This window comes from Canis aureus, chromosome 6, assembly GCF_053574225.1.
Source record: "Canis aureus isolate CA01 chromosome 6, VMU_Caureus_v.1.0, whole genome shotgun sequence".
NCBI lineage: Eukaryota > Metazoa > Chordata > Mammalia > Carnivora > Canidae > Canis > Canis aureus.
The window spans coordinates 74,703,871-74,723,253 of record NC_135616.1 but is presented as its reverse complement, the minus strand read 5'-3'; positions in this window follow the sequence as shown (position 1 = coordinate 74,723,253).

The following is a 19,383-nucleotide window of genomic DNA, read 5'->3' as shown; positions in this document are numbered from 1 at the left end:
CGGCATCAGGCTCCCTTCAGGGGGCCTTCTTCTCTCTCTGTCTCTGTGTCTCTCATGAATAAATAAAATCTTTAAAAAAAAAAAAAAAGACTGTTTTCCCAAGACCCAGCACAAGGCCTAGAGCACAGTAAATTTCCAATTAATGCTTACCAAATTCATGAATGAGGAAAAAAACATATCAGACTGATATAAAAATACATAGGAGACTCAAGATTTTCAGAGAAATCACTGTGCTTTTGGGCAAATGGTAACGACATTGTATGGATAGGAAAGGAGTGCCTATTCATATGGGATAAATAATATTGATGCTAAAAGAGAACTATTCATGCTAATTGATAGAAATGTGACTGCAAACTTTGAAGACCTTTAAGAGAAGGTTCCCCAGGGGATGTGTGTGAGCTCTAAGTTTGAAACCTGAGACATGAATGGGAGCTGTCCAAAAGAGAGGTGGGGTAGCGGTCATGGTAAATAGTCGGAAAAAAATTCTCAGCAAGAGAATAGTTTGTTCAAGGTTGAAACCTCAGGGACTTGGCAAGTCCAGGTGGTAAGGTAAGCAATTCAGTTGTGTGAAGGGGAAGACAAGACCAAGGGGGCTAGAGGTTCCTGATCATAAAGTCTTACAGATCATGTTAAGATACTTGAGCTTTGGGATCCCTGGGTGGCGCAGCGGTTTGGCGCCTGCCTTTGGCCCAGGGCACGATCCTGGAGACCCGGGATCGAATCCCACGTCGGGCTCCCGGTGCACGGAGCCTGCTTCTCCCTCTCCCTCTGCCTGTGTCTCTGCCTCTCTCTCTCTGTGTGACGGTCATAAATAAATAAAAAAAAAAAAAAAAAAAAATTTAAAAAAGATACTTGAGCTTTACTTGAGGGTAAATGATCAATCAAGAGGTTATAGATGATCAGATAGAGGATAAGAGTGAGATTGCAAGAAAATCAGACCGGATGGCCACCTAGACAAGGTTTCTGAAGGTTATATTTGAGTCCCCACATCCCAAGGCCTGAGTTTTGACTTTTCAGAAATTTGCTTCTATCGGCGAAATGGATTGTTCTCTGTTAGACAGACTCACACTAACAGAACTTCCCAGGAACTGTTTATCTAAATTGTATGAATATTCCAGTGACTAGTATATTCATATCTCCTACACAAAGCCTTCCCCTCCCTTCTCTGTAGGAATCCAGACCTCAGAAGGTCACTTTTTAAGTTGGAATCTGAGAAAATAGACAAGGAAGGTATACTGAGGGATATTTATGAAATATACCCAATTTCACCCTGTGGCTCTCAACCCTGACTGTATATTAGAATCACTCAAGGAACTTCGACCAATTAAATCAGAATCTCTGGGAGTGAGCTCCAATTTATTTTTGTAAACCTCTCATATGACTCAAATATTAAGCCATTATCATGGACCCTTGGTTTGACCTGGGACAATTTCTCTGCTGACCAGATGTTGACATTCCTACAGTGTCAGCATTTGCCTGGACAAGACAGGATACACACTACCAGCTTTCTTATTTCTCACTCCAGGTTTTCCAGCTTCTGATGTAAACCACCTCTGTTCCAATGACATATATTTCCTTTTACATTTAAAAAATATTTCAAATACACAGGGAAAAATAGTTAAAATAATAAACAACTATGAACCCAATACCAAACTTTGCCAAAGCTTACCATTTCGTAAATCTGCTTCAGATTTTTCGTAAGATTAAAGATATGAATGTAAGTGCCCTATACATCCTTGTCAAATCCAATTTCTTTCCTTCTCTGCTTGGAAGTAACCACTATCCTGAAAGGGGTATTCATTATTTCCATGCATGTTTTATCCTTTTACCAAAAATGGTTGCATTTTTACAGTGATATAAAAATAGTATTGCTTGTATATTTATAACTTTTATATAAATGGCATCAGTCTCCATATAGCCAGCAATTTTTCATCTTTGCTTAAGTATGGTTTTGGAAATTATTCATGTAGATACATGTAGTTTTAATTCGACTATTTTCACTGATGTATAAATTACATAAATTTGTATAAATGTAGCTTTCATGCTCTGATTTCTCTTGGGCAGATACCTAGAAGTAGAATTGTTAGGTCCACGTGTATATGCATCTTCAACTTTACTAGATGATCAAAGTATTCTCTATAGAAGTTCTAATTCAATTTCCCACCAGCAGGGTGTGGAAGTTTCCTTGTGTCACATCTTCATGTATTGATGCCAATCGCACGTTCAACATTACTGCCAATCTAATGGGTATGAAACAATATTGGTCCTAATTTGTAATTCTTCAATTACTAGTTGGCATCTTTTCCTACATTTACTTGCCATGCAGTTTTCCTTTGTAAGAAAACAAAAGTCATGAAATGACTTTAGCTAGCCAGAAAAATGTATGATGTTCTCCAGGGGCAAATATTTCAAAACTATGTTTATCAGTGGAAATGGAGAACTAATTACCCATTTGATAATGGATTATTACAAATAATGGATTATAGGAGGAATATATGAAAAGTATGCTGACATGTAAAAGCAGAAAGTAGAAAAACATAGGCAATTAAATGTTTTAGGCAAGCAAAGGATTTGGATGGAACAGTGGAAATTATTTAAAGAAAGGGGTTCCGCTATCTCATTGGCAAAGGAGACAGGTTTTTCATAGCTTTTATAAACTCCACGTTTTTATCTACCAGATAAATTCTGTCTCATTATGGATTCCATAAATAGAGGGGATGTGCATTATCACATCATATGGTGCTTCCAGAAAGGAGAGATTTCAATGAAATCTTTTGGGAGCTAGAACATGTGTGGGATCATTTTGTTATTCACAGACACTTAAAGCTACCCTTTGGGATTACTCAGTTACATTAGAATGAGAGTTTTGTATGTTTTTTCCCCAGCAATTAGACTAATGCCTGGCCCACACCATTTGTTCAATAAGTATTTATTGAATGAACGACAAATGGATAAAATGATGCTAACATGTAAAGATATTATTGCTCTTGCCTGTGATTCTTCCAAAAATATATTCTCTTTCCCTGTCAGAACCCACGGGAACATGGTTCTTAAATAGCAAATGGAAGGGAATAGAATATGATAGCAGGGTGGACCAGTTCTCTTGGACACTCTGCCTTTAAAATCGCTAAGGACTTAAAGCCCCTTCAACCATCAGAAAACTAAAGATAAGCATAAGATAAACTGAATCACATTTAATACGAATATGGAGTTTCTGGGTAGAGTTTTCTCAAACTAAAAGTCCTTTTCAGGAGAAAGGCCCACTGTGGCGAAGCAGTGACCACCATGTTTTCAAAGAAACTGTCAGCCTAGGTGTCAGCAGCCTCCTTCTCCACCACTGAATGCCCTCCCACCCCGGGGAGAACTCAGTGCTACACCACCATTGTTATTCATCGATTTTATCAACATTACAACAAAAACACTAAGCTGCTTGATTAGTACTCAAAATTCTTCAAGACCTTCCCCTCCGTGATATGCTAATACTGGCAGAAATAGTTTTTTAGTTTTTTTTTTTAATAATAAATTTATTTTTTATTGGTGTTCAATTTGCCAACATACAGAATAACACCCAGTGCTCATCCCGTCAAGTGCCCCCCTCAGTGCCCGTCACCCATTCACCCCCACCCCCCGCCCTCCTCCCCTTCCACCACCCCTAGTTCGTTTCCCAGAGTTAGGAGTCTTTATGTTCTGTCTCCCTTTCTGATATTTCCCACACATTTCTTCTCCCTTCCCTTCTATTCCCTTTCACTATTATCTATAATCCCCAAATGAATGAGAACATATAATGTTTGTCCTTCTCCAACTGACTAACTTCACTCAGCATCATACCCTCCAGTTCCATCCACGTTGAAGCAAATGGTGGGTATTTGTCGTTTCTAATGGCTGAGGAATATTCCATTGTATACATAAACCACATCTTCTTTATCCATTCATCTTTCGATGGACACCGAGGCTCCTTCCACAGTTTGGCTATTGTGGCCATTGCTGCTAGAAACATCGGGGTGCAGGTGTCCCGGCATTTCACTGCATCTGCATTTTTGGGGTAAATCCCCAACAGTGCAATTGCTGGGTCGTAGGGCAGGTCTATTTTTAACTCTTCGAGGAACCTCCACACAGTTTTCCAGAGTGGCTGCACCAGTTCACATTCCCACCAAGATTGCAAGAGGCTTCCCCTTTCTCCGCATCCTCTCCAACATTTGTGGTTCCCTGCCTTGTTAATTTTCCCCATTTTCACTGGTGTGAGGTGGGATCTCATTGTGGTTTTGATTTGTATTTCCCTGATGGCAAGTGATGCGGAACATTTTCTCATATGCATGTTGGCCATGTCTGTGTCTTCCTCTCTGAGATTTCTGTTCATGTCTTTTGCCCATTTCATGATTGGATTGTTTGTTTCTTTGGTGTTGAATTTCATAAGTTCTTTATAGATCTTGGAAACTAGCCCTCTATCTGATACGTCATTTGCAAATATCTTCTCCCATTCTGTAGGTTGTCTTGTAGTTTTGTTGACTGTATCCTTTGCTGTGCAAAAGCTTCTTATCTTGATGAAGTCCCAATAGTTCATTTTTGCTTTTGTTTCTTTTGCCTTCGTGGATGTATCTTGCAAGAAGTTACTGTGGCCGAGTTCAAAAAGGGTGTTGCCTGTGTTCTCCTCTAGGATTTTGATGGAATCTTGTCTCACATTTAGATCTTTCATCCATTTTGAGTTTATCTTTGTGTATGGTGCAAGGGAGTGGTCTGGTTTCATTCTTCTGCATGTGGATGTCCAGTTTCCCCAGCACCATTTACTGAAGAGACTGTCTTTCTTCCAATGGATAGTCTTTCCTCCTTTATCGAATATTAGTTGATCATAAAGTTCAGGGTCCACTTCTGGGTTCTCTATTCTGTTCCATTGATCTATGTGTCTGTTTTTGTGCCAGTACCACACTGTCTTGATGACCACAGCTTTGTAGTACAACCTGAAATCTGGCATTGTGATGCCCCCAGACATGGTTTTCTTTTTTAAAATTCCCCTGGCTATTCGGGGTCTTTTCTGATTCCACACAAATCTTAAAATAATTTGTTCTAACTCTCTGAAGAAAGTCCATGGTATTTTGATAGGGATTGCATTAAACGTGTATATTGCCCTGGGTAACATTGACATTTTCACAATATTAATTCTGCCAATCCATGAGCATGGAATATTTTTCCATCTCTTTGTGTCTTCCTCAATTTCTTTCAGAAGTGTTCTATAGTTTTGAGGGTATAGATCCTTTACCTCTTTGGTTAGGTTTATTCCTAGGTATCTTATGCTTTTGGGTGCAATTGTAAATGGGATTGACTCCTTAATTTCTCTTTCTTCAGTCTCATTGTTAGTGTATAGAAATGCCACTGACTTCTGGGCATTGATTTTGTATCCTGCCACACTGCCAAATTGCTGTATGAGTTCTAGCAATCTTGGGGTGGAGGCTTTTGGGTTTTCTATGCAGAGTATCATGTCATCGGCGAAGAGGGAGAGTTTGACTTCTTCTTTGCCAATTTGAATGCCTTTAATGTCTTTTTGTTGTCTGCTGAGGCTAGGACTTCCAGTACTATGTTGAATAGCAGTGGTGAGAGTGGACATCCCTGTCTTGATCCTGATCTTAGGGGAAAGGCTCCCAGTGCTTCCCCATTGAGAATGATATTTGCTGTGGGCTTTTCGTAGATGGCTTTTAAGATGTTGAGGAATGTTCCCTCTATCCCTACACTCTGAAGAGTTTTGATCAGGAATGGATGCTGTATTTTGTCAAATGCTTTCTCTGCATCTAATGAGAGGATCATATGGTTCTTGGTTTTTCTCTTGCTGATATGATGAATCACATTGATTGTTTTACGAGTGTCGAACCAGCCTTGGCAGAAATAGTTGATGAAGCAGTGAAAACAGAATATTGAGCCGAGGAAAAGAACTGAAAGCCAGTTAGCCCAGAAAAAGGACATTATGCAAGGAAGAAACTACGTGATGTATTGTTACAGGTTTAAAATGGGAGACTGACTTCTGGCTCACCAGAAGCTTCTTTACCTTTCCAGATAGACTTAAGTGAAGACAGTGGGAAAATTGGGGCAGTTGAAGTTTTAAGAGCTGAAGAAACTAAATTTATTAAAAATACAGGGTGAGAGTGATGCAATGTGGGAGTAATCCAGAATTAATGGAGTAAAAGAGAGAAATAAGCAAACAACACCAACAAAACCCTTTACTGAGACCTAACACAGAGCCTCTGCATATGGATGAGGTAATTTGCTCTCCCCAAAGCCAAAGTAGAGACTGATGTCCAAGTGAGGTTCTCCCCACAGAGCTCTTTCTGCCTCAAGGAAGTCCTGTCCTGGAAGCTATCACAAAGTCTATCAACCAATCTTCGTGACTACTGGTAGGCTGACAAAATCACCAGCCCAAGCAGCAGCAATGGCTTAGGAAACAAAGGATCCCTAGAGGAAAAAGTGCACGTCTAATCGCTTTGAGCAAGTTTACATCTTATTACTTAGTCTCCTTATACGAAGAGTTTTGGGGAAGCAAAGTTGTAGATGCACGATTTACAGTATACCGGGGAATTTTTATCTGTAACTTAGGACGGCTGAACACATCCAAGGTGTTACAAGATAAGTGATTCCTTAATAGGAATAGAGGATATGTTTTGATGTAGTGGCTCATTAATATTTTCACACATTATTTAACCTGAATGCATGAACTGTTTTCTTTCCTTCTGAAGGGAGAAAGATTTTCTTTTATTTGCCATATATTACAGTAGAACTTAAAAACGATTGCTAATTCTTGCTTTGAATTATGTGTCGGTTGGCAAGAAGTTATCGACTTTCCGGAAGATTTACAGTTTGGGTATGACAGTCTAAATTTCCTTTTTTTTTTTTTTTCTAAATTTCTTATCTGCTGTCGCTATTGATTTTACGTATCTTTGCTCCATACTAACTGGAATCAAAGGTGAAATTGTGTATGTGTGTGTGTGCCTCCATATACTGACTGTCCAGGGTCTTGGGATTCCAAGTTGTAAACCCTTTATGAACTTTGATCTTTTCATCTACTTGCCGTATTTGCAAATATTAGCTATCATTGATCTACTTCTACCAAATGTATATAAAAATAGCATACTCAAATTGTTTTGATGAGCTGGGAGGTTTTAAAAGGGATCTTTGGAAATGTTTATAAAATGAAGTTTTTGTTCATGTCGATTGTTGCTATTGTTTTTTGTTTCTGAGTTTAATAGCTTTCATTTTAATTTTCAAACTCTATGGATGCAAGACAGCATACCATTTTGGAGCTTTTACAGATGTGTCAAAATTGCTTTAGGAAGTTTATCAACTTTTTGTGTATGTCATTATTTTTGTCATGAACAAATTTATTTTTCCACTGAGTCCCTTACATTGTTATATTCATTACCAATTTTAGAGCTTAGAGATTGTGATAAAATTCACGATCACTTAACTTGCTTACTCTTTGTCTTATTTCTAGTGCTGAGAATAATTCTTTCTAATTTTCCTTAATGCACAAACTGAACTCCAACTTAGGAAAATTTGCTTCCTGTTAGAATACCAAACACTCTTGGGTTTTTAAAAAAGCCCACTTCATTATTTGTAAGCTTCTATATATATTTTAATCAACTACTAGTAATCTGTATAACTTGGCATGTCTTTCCTTAATCTTCAAATTTTCAGTAAAATAATTCTAAAAAGAATTATTACACTTGATTGCTGAGCAAATTAGGGAACTTGATTTCTTTTAAATGACATTGTGTCTTAAGTTTTGGAACATAATTTAGTATCATCAGTAAATTAGCTTGCTCAGGTTCTTTTTAAAGTAAACTCCAGGCAAGGAAGAACAACTACAAGACTTCTTCCCATCAGGAGCAAGGAGAAATAAAGACAATGGGCCATGACTAATTCTGTGTCTTCTTGAAGCCAAAGATTTTTGATTACATGAAAATTTGGATAAACCCCACATAACAGAAACAGAAATGCTAAGAAGAGAAAGTGGAGAATTCTGGAAGGAGTGTGAAAGGGCACCCTCTTATACTACTTCGTAATCCCTCATGGCTCTTCTGAATTCGGGCCACCCCAGGAGGCAGATAGGCCACAGATAACTGCAATCCGTCTCAGTTGCAGAGGCATGGGCAGGATGCACGTTTTGAGCATTCTGCACCTCTGACAGCTGTTAAGTGTCAAGACTTTGCTTCAGTATATCCCACAAACACAAGATCTGAAATAGGTTAGATACAGGTAACTGTGATATGCAAATCCACGATTTTCACAGAAGGTGGGACCAAATGGAAGCAAAATCTCTTGGGCCTTGAGTTGGAAGGAATGAGAACAGAAATGGTGAGATAATGTCTGTAAGGATTTAGGTAGCCTGGAAAGCCCCTATAATGTCCCTGTCCTCTGGCCTCCTGACCACCCCACATCATCATCACCATGAGCACCACCAGCTGGTCTTAAGTTTCTAAAATGCAAGTCAATGTTTGACTATTTTTGTGAACAAGTCATACCTTGATTGGCATTATGTAACAGAAGTATTCTGAGGTAGCTCACTATTGAGGGCACTGGTTCTAAACTGACCACTCGTGGAAATAACCAAGTAATTTGGGAGGGGGGAGGAATGGTCCCAGTTAGGATCTAGGCACTGGTTCTACTCAATCTGACATTACCTGAATCCTGCTTTCCAAAAGGGAAAGAATCTTCTTTTCTATGTGACTTCTGAATGAACTTCTTTCACCATTGAGCATCCAGCATTACACACCCCTAAGCCAGTGTGGAAATCCCCCAAAGGGAGCAGTTCCTCTTCTGCTTTTTAAATGAACTAATCAGAGTTTTTTTTTCCAGGAAATCTCTAGGAATTGGCCCATGTGTCTGTCTTTCTTTCTTTCTTTCTTTCTTTCTTTCTTTCTTTCTTTCTTTCTTTTTCTTTCTTTCTTTCTTTCTTTCTTTCTTTCTTTCTTTCTTTCTTTCTTTCTTTTTCTTTCTTCTTTCTTTCTTCTTTCTTTTCTCATATGACTTTTTACTATATTCAAGGAAACCCACATGCCAAGCAATGTTCATCTAATTAGGTATAGAAACATTGCAGCTGTTTTTAAATCCCATACTAATGTCATGATAGGATTAGTGTCCTGATAGTTTTTTTTAAAACACTACTTGAGTTGGGAAAAATTAAATCTCATGGAGAATGAATCTCTTCTCTTGCGGCTTTATGGGTGCTCTTGACCACACCCATACAGCCACTATACACATGTGCTCTTGGCAATTCCCCAGAAGGTCCCAGGCAGTGTCACCAATGAAAACCACAAGCTATAGATGTGCTAGACCCATGTGTACCTTGGCTGTTGCTCTGTGCTGGAGGAAGGATTTCATCCACAACCTATGGTCTAAGGTTAACCGAAGCATGAATATAACTTTTTTTGTAAGAAAGGGGGACTAGACAGAAATTGTTTAGGATGATTTGATATTAATCTTTTCCATAATTCACCAGAATCTTTGAAGTTCCAAAACTGATATGGTCATAGATAATATCTTTTGGTAAATCACAGACTGGGAAGCATTTTTCTAGAGACTTCTGGGTTGATTTATCCAACAAACTCAGGGGGTCTTCTTGATCCATCTGCAGTAATGGCCCCTTGTCCATTTCCAATACCCACCATTAATTTCATTTTTATCCTTTCTCTATTCTTAATTGCTCTCACTAGTTATTTGTCCACTAATTAGACTTTTTCAAGAACAGAACTTGTCTCTTATTTTTGATTGATTATTACTCTTACTTTTAGTATCACCTTCCATCTACTTCCTTTGGTTTCTTTTTCTAACTTCTTGAAAGAGACGTTTTTTAGACTTTCTTCTTTTCAATATCCATTTAAGACTTTGAACTTCCTTCTAGAACCCTCATTAGCTGAATCCCAAAAATTTTAATGTGCTGTCTCCTTTATGGTTCACTTTGAAATACATATGAATGTATGTTAACTTCTATTATGATTTTTCTCTGCTGCATGTATTACTTAAAGACGTCTATCTTAATTTTCAAGCATAGATTTTTAAAAATGATTTGTCTTTTAGTTACTGATTTTAGGTTTAATGACATTTAGGTCAGAAAACATACACTTCATGATTTCAATCTTTGAAATTGTTTTTCTTACTCTCTAAAATTTTTATTTTAAAATTTTTTTCCTTTTAAATTTTTATTTAAATTCAAGTTAGTTAACATAAAGCACAATATTGGTTTTAGGAGTAGGATTCAATGATTCATCACTTACATACAACACCCAGTGCTCATCATAACAAGTGCTTTCCTTAATACCCATTATGATCTAGCCTACCCCCCTCACCTCCCTCCATCAATCCGCAGTTTGTTCCCTATCATTAAGAGTCTCTTACGGGGGCACCTGAGTGGCTCAGTGGTTGAGCATCTGCCTTTGGCTCAGGTCGTGATCCTGAGGTCCTGGGATAGAGGCCCACATGCCCTGCAGGGAGCCTTCTTCTCCCTCGGCCTATGTTTCTGCCTCTCTCTGAATCTCTTATGAATAAATAAAATAAAAATCTTTTTAAAAAGAGTCTCTTAAAGTTTGTTTCTCTCTCTCTTCCCTCCTTCCCATACATTCATCTGTTTTGTTTCTTAAATTCCACATATGAGTGAAATCATATGGTATTTGTCTTTGCCTGATTGACTCATTTCACTTAGCATAGTACACTCTAGTGCCATCCACATGGCTGCAAAAGGCAACATTTCATTCTTTTTGATGGCTGAGTAATATTCTTCTGTGTGTGTGCGTGAATGCACATGTGTATGTATACCACATCTTCTTAATCCATTCATCAGCCAATAGACATTTGGGCTCTTTCCACAGTGTGGCTGTTGTTGATGATGCTGCTATAAACGTTGGGGGGCATGTATTCTTAAAATTAGTAATTTTGTATCCTTTGGGTAAATACCTACTAATGCAATTGCCGGATTGTAGAGTAGTTCTATTTTTAACTTTTTGAGGAATCTCCATACTGTCTTCCAGAATGGCTGAACCAGTTTGCATCACCACCAGCAGTATAAGAGAGTTCTCCTTTCTCTGCATCCTTACCAACGTCTGTTGTTTCTTAGGTTGTTAATTTTAGCCATTCTGACAGGTGTGAGGTGGTATCTTATTGTGGTTTTGATTTGTGTTTCCCTAATGATAAGTGATGTGGAGCATCGTTTCATGTGTCTGTTAGCCATCTAGATGTCTTCTTTGAAGGAAAAATGTCTATTGATGTCTTCTGTCCATTTCTTAACTGGATTATTGGAGCGTAGAGTTTAAAAATTTTTGTTTTTAATGAAGAATAGTTGACATGCAATAGTATATTGGTTTCAGATGTAAAACATAGACCACAATAGCTCCTTCTGTATTACCCAGCTTAATTTTAAAATTTTCGGTCAAATCTCCTACCTTGTGCAATTCCTTACAAAGCTTAGTTTTCTGATTGCAGTAAAGCTTGACATTTTCCCTCAATGCAACCTGCCTTTTGTGATCCTGCCTTTTGCTTCCTCACATGCCGGTGTGAGGAAGCCTCCATAGAATCTCAGTAGTTCAGGGTTTGGAGAGCTTCCAGGTGAATGAACACATCCACACTGAGGGGGAGTGATGCATCCTAACTCCACAGGGACAGACACTCCTGTCCTCAGGACCCTCCCAGAGGGTCATCCTATTTCTTCCTCTGATTGTTCATGTGTATCCTTTATCTTGTTCTTTAATAAACTGGTAAACATAAGTAAGTGTTTCCCTGAGTTCTCTGAGCCACTGAGGGGTGGGGGCGGGAGGTCATTGGAAACTCTGATCTATAGCTGGTCAGTCAGAAGTCAGGTGATAAGCAGATTTTGCAGCTGGTGTCTGAAGTGGGGGCAGGGAGTGGTAGTCTCATGAGACTCACCCCTTAACCTGTGATTTTTGGTGCTATCTTCAGATAGTGTCAGAATTGAATTAAATTATAGGACACCTTGCTGGTTTTGAGACTTGCTTGTTGTTTCAGGGAAAACCCCACAAGCATTTGGTCATCAAAAGTAAAGTGCTCTATATAAAAACAAAGGAAGGGAACTCAGGAAAGAAACACAGTGAGGAAGTACTGGGTTTTTCCCCACATAGGAAGGAAGCCGAGTTTCTTCTTTACAAGTGTTCAGAAGAGCCTCTGGGCAGAAGAAACAAGGCATCCTGAGGTCTATGGACCTCTGTCAGAGCATGATAGTTATATTTTAGAACAGCAGAAGCCTCTGCCTTGGGAGCAGGAGAAAGAAAGGTAAAGCAGCAAAAGATGAACTCAGAGAGGTTATAGAGAACTAGATCTCATAGGACTATGTAGGTCAAAATAAAGACATTAGTTTTTGCTTTGAATTAGATAGGAAATTACTGGATGATTTGGGGTGCAAAGAAGTGATTTTTTTCTGACAAAGACTTACATAGGGTCACTGCAATATCAGTACTCTTACCTGCTAAGGACTTGGGTTTTAGTATTGGTGAAAAGTGTTTATCTACAAATGAATATAGTTTGAAAAGCTGAGAACAAGCACCAGAATAAATTTGCCTGTAAATAATGACTTGCCTGTAAAATAAAGAAAATGATACAAGTGTCAGAAAATATGAACTACATTATAACCTATATGTATATAAAGGCTTTCTCACTATGGTTCATAATCCAGATACAATTTTTAAAAGGTTGATCAACTTGAATACATAAAAAATTTTTAATGTTTACAAGGCAATCCCCACACACGAACACGTTATTTGTACACTTAGGAGAAGGGAAAATATAGAAAGCTGTGTAATGTCTAGGGTTGGCAAGGATATGGAAGCAGAAGGACCCTAATTCACTGTTGTTAGGCAAACAGAACGATGCAAGGATCCAATCTGGTATTATTCCATTGAATAACACACATCATACTCTATAACCCAGTAATTCTGCCCCTAGATATATTTCTCAAAGAAATTACTTTATAGTTTCATATAGTATATATACAAGGATGTTCATTATAGCACTGTAATAGCAAAGAGTTAAAGGCATCTAGGTCATATCTCCTGAGGCAAGGGAAACAAAAGCAAAAACAAACTACTGGAATTTCATCCAAATAAAAAGCTTCTGCATAGCAGGAAGGAAACAATAAAAAAAAAAACTAAAAGGCAACCTATGGAGTCAGAGAAGATATTTGCAAATGACATATCTGATAAAGGGTTAGTATCCAAAATCATAAGGAACCCATAAAACTCAACACCCCCAAATAAATAATCCAGTTAAAAATGGGCCAATATGAATAGACATTTTTCCAAGAAGACATACACATGGCCAACAGACATATGAAAAGACACCATCATTCATCATCGGGGAAATATAAATCAAGACTACAATGACACCCATCAGAATTGTTAAAATTAACAACCCAAGAAACAACAGGTATCGGCAAGGATATGGAGAAAGGGGAATCCTCTTGTATTGTTGGTGGGCATGCAAACTGGTTCAGTCACTCTGGAAGACAGTATGGAGATTCCTCAAAAAGTTAAAAATAAAACTATTCTACAATCCAGCAATTGCACTAGTAGGTATTTACCTAAAAGATACAAAATTACTAATTTGAAGGGATACATGCACCCCAAGGTTTAGCAGCATTATTAACAACAGCCACACTGAGGAAGGAGCCCAAATGTCTATTGACTAATGAATGGATAAAGAATATATGGTATACACACACACACACACACACACACACACACACACAATGGAATACAACTCAGTCATAAAAAAGAAAGAAATGTTGCCTTTTGCAATCATGTGGATAGCACTAGACTGTACTATGCTAGGCAAAATAAGTCAGTCAGAGAAAGACAAATACCATATGACTTCACTCATATGTGGAATTTAAGAAACAAAACAGATGAACTTATAGGAAGGTGGGAAGGGAGGGCAGGAAACAAACTATAAGAGACTCTTAATGATAGAGAACAAACTGTGGATTGATGGAGGGAGGTGTGTAGGGGATGGACTATATGGGCGGTGGGTATTAAGGAGGGTATTTGTCATGTTAGGCGCTGGGTGTTGTATGTAATTGATGAGTCCCTGAATTCCACTCCTGAAACCAATATTGTACTGTATGTTAACTAACTAGAATTTAAATAAAAATTTGGAAAAATAAATAAATTAACATAAAATAAAAGAAAACTGACTAACTGGGAGAAAACATTTGCAAAAATGATAGAAAAAATATGAAGAGAGAGTTCACAAAAGAATTAAAAAATGGCTATTACACCTATCAATATGTTCAAGCTCACTCATAATAAGAGAGACGCACACTAAAAGGACACTGAGATACAATAGCTCACCTATTAGATTGACTAAAATTTAAAACTATAATGATAACACATTTGATTAACAAGACTCTGTGAAAAGAGATGCTCTCATACCTTCCAGGTAGGAATGGAAATTGATGTAACTCATACTGAGGGAATTTGGTAATATATAACAAAACTAAATGTATATTTGCCTTTTAGATCAAGGATCCCACTTCTAGGAATTTGCACTGAAGATATATTTTCAACAATAAAAAAATAAATATGTGCAAAGTTATTCTTTATAGCACTGCATAGAATTGCAAAATAGTAAATACAATCTAAATGTCCATATATAGGAAAATAGTCAAATAAATTATGGTAGATCCACCTAATGAGATAGTATAAGCTATAAACAAAGGAGGAGTATCTCTGAACTTATATGGAGTGAATTCCAGCTTATCTATTAAGTAAAAAAAGAAAAGAAAAGAAAAGAAAAGAAAAGAAAAGAAAAGAAAAGAAAAGAAAAGGAAGCAAGGTGCAAAAAAGTACCCAGAGCATGCTTTATATTCATGTGAAAAGGAAAAATAAATAAGAAGACATATATGTGTTTTATTTGGGCAAAGTTGAAGAAGACACATAGGCCAGAAACTATTGAAATTGGGTACCTATAAAGGATGGGTGGAAGTGGAGTAGAAAGGAAAGGGGTGGGAGTAGAAAGTGATGGACAGAAGTGTCATTTCTCTGATCATATCTTTTTATATAGTTCTGACTTTTGGAGCTATAACAATGCTTCACCTAGCAAAAATTTAAAAATAAGAAAGGATGGGCTAGAGAGTATTATGCTAAGCAAAATAAGTCAGTTGCAGAAAGACAAATACCATATGATTTCGCTCATGCGTGGAATTTAAGAAACAAAACAAATGAGCAAAGGGGAAAAAGAGAGAAGCAAATCAAGAAACAGACTCTTAACTAAAGAAAATAGTTAACTGATCATTCTCAGAGGAGAGAGGGTGAGGGGATGGGTGAAATAGTGTTGGGGACTAAGGAGTGCACTTGCTGTGATGAGCATCTTGTGTTGTACGGAACTGATGAATCACTAGTACACCTGACACTAATGTTACACTGTATGTGAACTACCTGGAATTTAAATAAAAACTTTAAAAAAATAAAATTATTCAAACATTTTTTTAAAAAGTGGGGAAGAAGCTAAAATGAAATACAAAAACAACAAATAACTCTGTGTAACATAACCATAGGGAAGTCAGTGGGGATGGGATGTGATAATTAATCTAAGCAATTTTTGAACAGTGCAATCTTACTTTGATGCTCCCAGGCTAAAAACAAAGCAAAAATCTTAAGAACTAGGTTTGCTTTCCACTATGATACAGGATTAACAATTCCAAAAATTATTCTGTGTATTCTAGGATTGAGCAAATACTATATTGTGCATAATGAGTACTAGGTATCTTACTGTTGAAGAGAGGAGGTACAAATATGGAAAGAGGGAAGGTTAAAAAGACATCTGTGGTATTGGTTTGGAATTTGAAGAATTGATACGAATTCATGACTTAGATATAAATATAAATAGGAATAGCTTTAAATATAGAAATATATATATATTTATTTCCAAGCACTGCCTTCTGAAAGGGGGTAGAAGCAATGACATTCCAATAGTACCAGATCTTGGTTTTCTAAAACCATTCCCTGCTAAAATGAACCAGTATATTCTTAGGAGAAATGACAAGTTTCAGTGCTGTATCTGGAAAAATAAAAGGTGAGCCTGGGACATCTTGTTTGGACAATCTAGATGAAACGGAGAAATTCTGAGAAACATATAACCTACCAAGATTGAATCATGAAGAAAAAGAAAATATGAACAGACCAATTACTAGTAAAAAGATTGAATCAATAATCATAAACCTCCCAACAACCAAAAGCCCAGACTAGATGGCTTCACTGGTAAATTCTACCAAACATTTTTAAATTTAAATTCGATCATCCAACATATAATATATCATTACTTTCAAATGTAGAGTTCAGTTATTCATGAGTTGTATATAACACCCAGTGCTCATATCACATGCCCCCCTTAATGCCTATCACCCAGTTACCACATTTCCCAACCAACCTCCCCTCCAGCAACCCTCAGTTTGTTTCCTATAGTTAAGAGTCTCTCATGGTTTGTCTCCCTCTCTGATTTCTTCCCATTCAGTTTTCCCTCCCTTCCCCTATGATCCTCTGTGCTTTTTCTTATATTCCACATATAAGTGAAACTGTATGATAAGTGTCTTTCTCTGATTGACTCATTGCCTTCAGCATAATACCCTCCTATGTAATGGAATGATTTTCATCCTTTTTATGGCTGAGTGTCTCACAAACATTTATGGAAGAATTAATATCAATCCTTTTCAAACTCTTTCAAAAAAATAGAAGAGGAAGGAATACTACCAAACTCATTTTACAAGGCCAGCATTACCTCCTCATACCAAAACTAGACAAAGAAAAGAATATTACAGAACATTACATCATCAACATAGATGCAAAAATCCTCAACAAAGTATTGGTAAATTTAATTCAACAATACATTAAAAGGATCATACACCATGATTAAGAGGGATCTGTCCCAGGGATGCCAGGATGATTCAACATCCACAAATCAATCAACGTGATATGCCATATTAACAAAATGAAGGATAAAAATCATATGATCATCTCAATAGATGCAGAAAAAACATTTGATAAAATCCAACATTTGACAAATTCATGACAAAAACTCAACAAACTGGCAATAGAGAAAATGTACCTCAACATAACAAAGGCCATACATATATGACAAGCCCATAGCTAACATCATGCTCAATGGTGAAAAGCTGAAAGCTTTACCTTTAAGATCAGAAACAAAACAAAAAAGGCCCACTCTTGCCATTTTATTCAAGATGGTACTGGAAGTGGAAGGCCTAGCCAGAGTAATTAGTTTAAGGAAAACAGACAAAAGTCACCCAAATCAGGAAGGAGGAAGTAAAATTGTCTCCATTTGCAGATGACATAATACATATAGAAAACACTAAAGACTCCATAAAAAAAAAAAAAAAAGTGTTTGAACTAATTAAATGATTCAGTAAAATTGCAGGGTACAAATCAATATACAAAAATCTGTCGCATTTCTATATACTAGCAATAAACTATCTGAAAGAGTAATTAAGAAAGCAATCCCCATTTACAATTGCAACAAAAAGAATAAAATACCTAGGAATAAGCTTATCTGGAGAGGCGAAAGATCTCCACACTGAAAACTGTAAGACATTGATGAAAGAAACTGAAGATGTCACTGATAAATGAAAAGATATTCCATGCTCATGAATTGGAAGAATTAATATTATTATAAAGTCCATTCTACCCAAAGGGATCTTTATTCCAATGTAAGCCCTTGAAATTCTAATGGCATTTTTCACACAAACAGGGAAAACATTCCTAGAATTTGTATAGAACCCCAAAGACCCTGAATAATGAAAGCAATCTTGAGAAAAAAAGAACAAAGTTGGAGGTATCATACTTCCTGATCTCAAACTATATTACAAAGCTATAAAAATCAAAACTGTATGGTATTTGCATAAAATCAGCCATGTAGATCAATGGAATAGTTTAGAGCACTGAGAAATATGCCCACAAATATATGGCTAATTAATTTATGACAAAGGAGCCAAGAATATGCAATTGAGAAAGCATAATTTCTTCAATAAATAGTGTTGATAAAACTAGACAGCCACATGCAAAAGAATGAAACTGGACTCCTTATACCATATAGAAAAATCAACTAAAAATGAATTAAGGACCTGACCATAAGACCTGAAACCATAAAACTCCTAGAAGAGAACATAGGATAAGCTCCCTCACACTGGTCTTAGCAATGATTTTTTAAGATTTGATACCTAAAGCAAAGGCAACATAACAAAAATAAATGTGACTACATCAAACTAAAAAGCTCCTGCACAGTAAACATGAGAAGATACTCAACATCAATAAGTGCAAATCAAAACCACAATGAGATAACACCTCGTACCTGTTAGAATGACCATCATCAAAAACAGAGGAGATAAATATTGGTGAAGATGTGGAGAAAAAGGATCCCTCATGCACTATTGGTGGGAATGTGAATTGTTGCAGCAACTATGGAAAACTGTACAGTAGTTCCTCAAAAAAATTACAGTTAGACTACCACATGATCCAGCAATTCCACTTGAGAATATATATCCAAAGGAAAAGAAATAACTGTCTAAAAATGGTAGATGAATTGATAAGGAAAATGTGATATATATATCATATATATATAGTGGAATATTAGCCATAAGGAAGAATACAATCTTGCCACTTGTAACAACATGATGGACTATAAGGGCATTATGCTAAGTGAAATAAGCCATACAGACAAAGACAAATATTATATGATCTCATTTATGTATGAAATCTAAAAAAAATGACCTTGTAGAAACAGAGAACAGACCAGTGATTGCCAGAGGTGGCCAAGGCAGGAAGTGTAGAAAATGGGTGAAGATAGTCTAAAGGTGCAAACTTCCTGTTAAAAGATAAATTCTGGGGATATAATGTACAGCATACCAACTATAGTTAACAATACTGTGGCTAAAAGAATAGATCTTAGAAGTTCTTATCATAAAACTGTAACTATGTAGGGGATGGTAGTTAATTAAGCTTACTATGGCAATCATTAGCAAATCATTATGTTGTATACCTTAACTGTCAATTATGTCTCAATAAAACTGGGGGAGAAAACAAAAGACAAAAGGGAAAGAATAAATGAATATATCAGTTACTACTCTAAAAAAACGTTAATCTCATCCCAAAACTCCCTTAACAGAAAGATTCAGAATAGTTTTTGACTATATATCTGAGCATCCTATAGTCCAGTCAAGTGACACATAAAATTAATCATCATAGTATCCAATAGGATATTGTGGAAATAACATAGTGTGATTTCTGAGAATAGATTATAAAAGATATCATGGCTTCTGCCTTTCTCTCTTTTTCTGGGAGAAGTCAGCTGTCATGTCGCAAGGACACTCGAAGAGTCCTATGATGAGGTCTA